The 4,296-nt window shown below is 44.8% G+C and overlaps 1 pseudogene; it reads left to right on the forward strand.

Annotated features, from left to right (window-relative positions):
- Window positions 1–524: 524 nt before the first annotated feature.
- LOC140481013 (RNA-binding protein with multiple splicing 2 pseudogene) lies at window positions 525–1,059 on the forward strand (annotated as a pseudogene).
- Window positions 1,060–4,296: the final 3,237 nt, after the last annotated feature.

Raw genomic sequence — 4,296 nt, forward strand, 5'->3', positions numbered from 1 at the left:
CATTGTCATGGTGCAGTGTTTACAAGAGGATGCTCCTGACCCAGAAAAACAAATATGGAAGATGCATGTGTGTTTGCAATCTGCATCAAAAGGCCTCTGGATCACTCCAGTTTGCCAAGTGTGTATACCTGATGCTTTGTTACCAATGCTTATTGACTGTCTTCATACTGATTCCCTCCTTGCCAAGGTGGGTAAGAGAGGAAATGCAAAGATACTTTCAGCAGCTAAAATTGTCTCTCAAGTTTCTCCATTCAGAGGTAAAGCATGCCTTTGGACTACCGCCCATCCCTCCACAACCTGATCCAAGTCCCACTCCACTTACCCAGCCCCCTGGAAATGTTACCCATTGTGTAAGCAGTGCCAGGTCACATTTCTGGGAACCTTGCTCAGCACTTCTGATAGACAATTAACCCCGGAACGTATCGCGTCCATTCTGGTCTCCCAGCACCAGCACCGCCTGCCCAGAGTAGGGGGTTACAACAGATTCCATCACTGTTCGTGCTCATGACTGGGGAGCTGATTAAGCTGACAACAGTGAGGAGGAGGTCCGTATGCTTTTTGTCAGTGGTCTTCTTCTGGACATTAAACCACATGAGCTTTACCTTCTCTTTTGACCATGTAAGGGATTGAAAGTTCACTGATCAGGCTATCATCAAAACAGCCAGTTGGCTTTGTTACATTTGACAGCAGAGGCAGAAGCAGCAAAGAATGCATTAAATGGAATTGAATTTGATCCTGAAAATCCTCAGACTCTCCAGTTAGAATTTGCAAAGGTGAATACGAAGATGGCAAAAAGCAAACTGATGGCTACACCTAACCCCACATATATACACTCTGTCTTGGGATCACATTTCATTGCACTGTACCCCAATGACTTTGCAGGAACAGCACTGTTCCCTGCATCTCTAGAGGCCTGGCCTGCCCGTCCACTGTACACAACTGAACTGACTCCTGTTCACCTACCCTGCTGCTGCAGCTGCAGCACCTCATGCTCAGATGCCCTGGTATCCTCCATCTGAAGCATCTCTGCAATAATGGAAGTCTTGTCAGTTTTGTTAAGTATTTAACTGTCCTTGCCCACGAATTCAGATTTCTCCCTGGAGTGATGCACAAGGACAGACTGGATTGTGTTTTTGTATTGTTGCAGCATGACACTATGGCTCCGGAACTCAATTCCTCTACCAATAAAATCCAATACACCATATGTCTTCTTAACAGCACTATCAACCTGCGTGGAGAAAGTGAGGACTGCAGATGCTGGAGACCAGAGTTGAAAAAATGTGGTGCTGGAAAACACAGCAGGCCAGGCAGCATCCGAGGAGCAGGAGAATCGACGTTTTGGGCATAAGCCCTTCTTCAGGAATCAGGAAAGGCTTATGCCCGAAACGACGATTCTCCTGCTCCTCGGATGCTGCCTGGCCTGCTGCATTTTCCAGCACCACATTTTTTCAACTACAAACCTGCGTGGCAACTTTCAGGGATCCATGTACATGGACTCCAAGATCCCTCTGCACATCCACACTACCAAGAATCTTTCCATTGACCCAGTATTCTGCCTTCCTATTATTCTTCCCAAAGTGAATCACCTCACATTTGGCTACATTGAACTCCATTTGCCACCTCTCAGCCTAATTCTGCAGTTTATCCAAGTCCCCCTGCAACCTGCAACACTCTTCCACACTGTCCACAACTCCACCGACTTTAGTGTCATATGCAAATTTACTAATCCATCCACCTATGCCTGTGACTAAGTTATTTATAAACATGACAAACAGCAATAGTCCCAAAACAGATTCTTGTGGCACACCACTAGTAACCAGACTCTGGGCTGAATATTTTGCATTGACCACCATTCGCTGCCTCCTTCCAGAAAGCCAGTTTCTAATCCAAACTGTTAAATCACCCTCAATCCCATGCGTCTGCATTTTCTCCAACGGTTTACCATGTGGAACCTTATCAAAGGCTTTACTGAAGTCCATGTACATCATGTCAATTGTCCCACCCTCATCCACATGCTTCTCAAAAAACTCAATGAGGCTTGTGAGACATGACCTGCCCTTGACGAAACCATGTTGACTATCTGAAATTAAGTTGTTGCTTGCTAGATGATTATAAATCTTATAATCGTTTCCAAAACTTTTCCTACAATAGACACAAGGTTTACTGGGTCATTTCTATTGCCCTTCTTGAACAAGGGCACAACATTTGCAATCCTCCAGTCCTCTGGTACTAAACCTGTAGACAGTGATGACTCAAAGATCAAAGCCAAAGGATCCACCATCTCCTCCCTAGCTTCCCAGAGAATTCTCGGATAAATCTCATCCGGCCCAAGCACTTGTCTATTTTCACTCCTTCTAGAATTGATAACGCCTCTGGATTCTATTCTGCATGGACTAGTCATTCTTGTTATTATAATCATTGTATGTTGTGTGTGAATAGCTTGCTTAAATACTGGCTGTCAGATTATAACATAGAACATTACAGCGCAGTACAGGCCCTTCAGCCCTAGACGTTGAGCCGCCCTGTCATACTAATCTGAAGCCCATCCCACCTATACTATTCCATGTACGTCCATATGCCTGTCCAATGACAACTTATATGCACTTAAACTTGGCGAATCTACTACCATTGCAGGCAAAGCATTCCATACCCTTACTACTCTCTGAGTAAAGAAACTACCTCTGACATCTGTCTTATACCTATCTCCCCTCACTTTAAAGTTGTGTCCCCTCGTGCTTGCCATCCCCATACTTGGTAAAAGGCCTGTCCACTCTATCTCACCCTCTGATTATCTTGTATGTCTCTATTAAGTCACCTCTCAACCTTCTTCTCTCTAATGAGAACAGCCTCAAGGCCCTCAGCCTTTCCTCATAAGACATTCCTTCCATACCAGGCAACATCCTAGTAAATCTCCTCTGCACCCTTTTCAAAGCTTCCACATCCTTCTTATGATGCGGTGACCAGAACTGTACACAATACTCCAAGTGTTGCTGTACCACAGCTTTGTACAGCTGCAGCATAACCTCCTGGTTCCGGAACTCAATCCCTCTATTAATAAAGGCCAAAACACTGTATGCCTTCTTAACAACCCTGTCAATCTGGGTGGCAACTTTAAGGGATCTGTGTACATGGACACCGAGACCTGTCTGCTCATCTGCACTCCCAAGAATCTTACCATTAGCCCAATACTTTCCATTCCGATTACTCTGTCCAAAGTGTATCACCTCACATTGTCCACATTAAACTCCATTTGCCACCTCTCAGCCCAGGTCTGCATCCCATCTATGTCTCTCTGCAACCTGCTACATGTTTTGTCACTATCCACAATTCCACCAACCTTAGTGCCGTCTGCAAATTTACTAACCCATCCTTCTAAGCCCTCATCCAGGTCATTTATAAAAATGATGAACGGCAGTGGACCCAACACCGACCCTTGTGGTATGCCGCTAGTAACTGGACACCAAGATAAACATGTTCCATCAACTACAACCCTCTGTTTTCTTTCAGCAAGCCAGTTACTGATCCAAATTGCTATGTCTCCCACAATCCCATTCCTCCGCATTTTATATAATAGCCTACTGTGGGGAACCTTATCAAATGTTGGTAGCACCTTTTTCAACCCCATTAGTTGGTTATCATGGAATGATAAAAGGAGGGAATGATATGTTAAAGGGTTAATTTATTCTGCTGACATATAAGATATTGACTATCCGGGGGTGGGTGGGTGTCTTTATATCTTGCAGGCAAGATGTGACAATCTAAACGTACTCTGTAAAGGCTGTAGTTTAAGGAATAACCTAATCATACACTGATTTAAGGAATAACCTAATCACACACTGTTTTAAGGAATATCCTAATCATACATTGCTTTTGGGTGGCATGTGACTATGGGGGAATGGCAGGTTGTGTCTTGCGTGCATGACTGACTGTGATGTAAAATCCTGTATAAAGGGAGGACGGATCCCTTGTTCAGAGAGCCTCGCTTGACACGCTTCACAAGCATTGTGAAGAGTGTGCTTGACACGCTTCACAAGCATTATGAAGAGTGTTAAGTGATCCTCCAAAAGCTTGTACTTGCTGAAATAAATTGCAGCTGTTCACAGAAGTCGGTGTGTTGCAGTTGCATCAAGTGTGTAAGAATCTCAAGAAGAGAACCTTACAGTGATGAGGTTGTGGATGGTCTGGGAGATGAGGGTGTGCTCGAGGAGGGAGTAAGAGGACATATCCGTGAGTTGGTGCCTGGATTCAGTGGTGTGCAGGTCAGTGCGCCAGACTACCACTGCACCCCTCTTATCC

The sequence above is a fragment of the Chiloscyllium punctatum genome, chromosome 9 (genome assembly GCF_047496795.1).
Source record: "Chiloscyllium punctatum isolate Juve2018m chromosome 9, sChiPun1.3, whole genome shotgun sequence".
NCBI classification, from domain to species: Eukaryota; Metazoa; Chordata; class Chondrichthyes; order Orectolobiformes; family Hemiscylliidae; genus Chiloscyllium; species Chiloscyllium punctatum.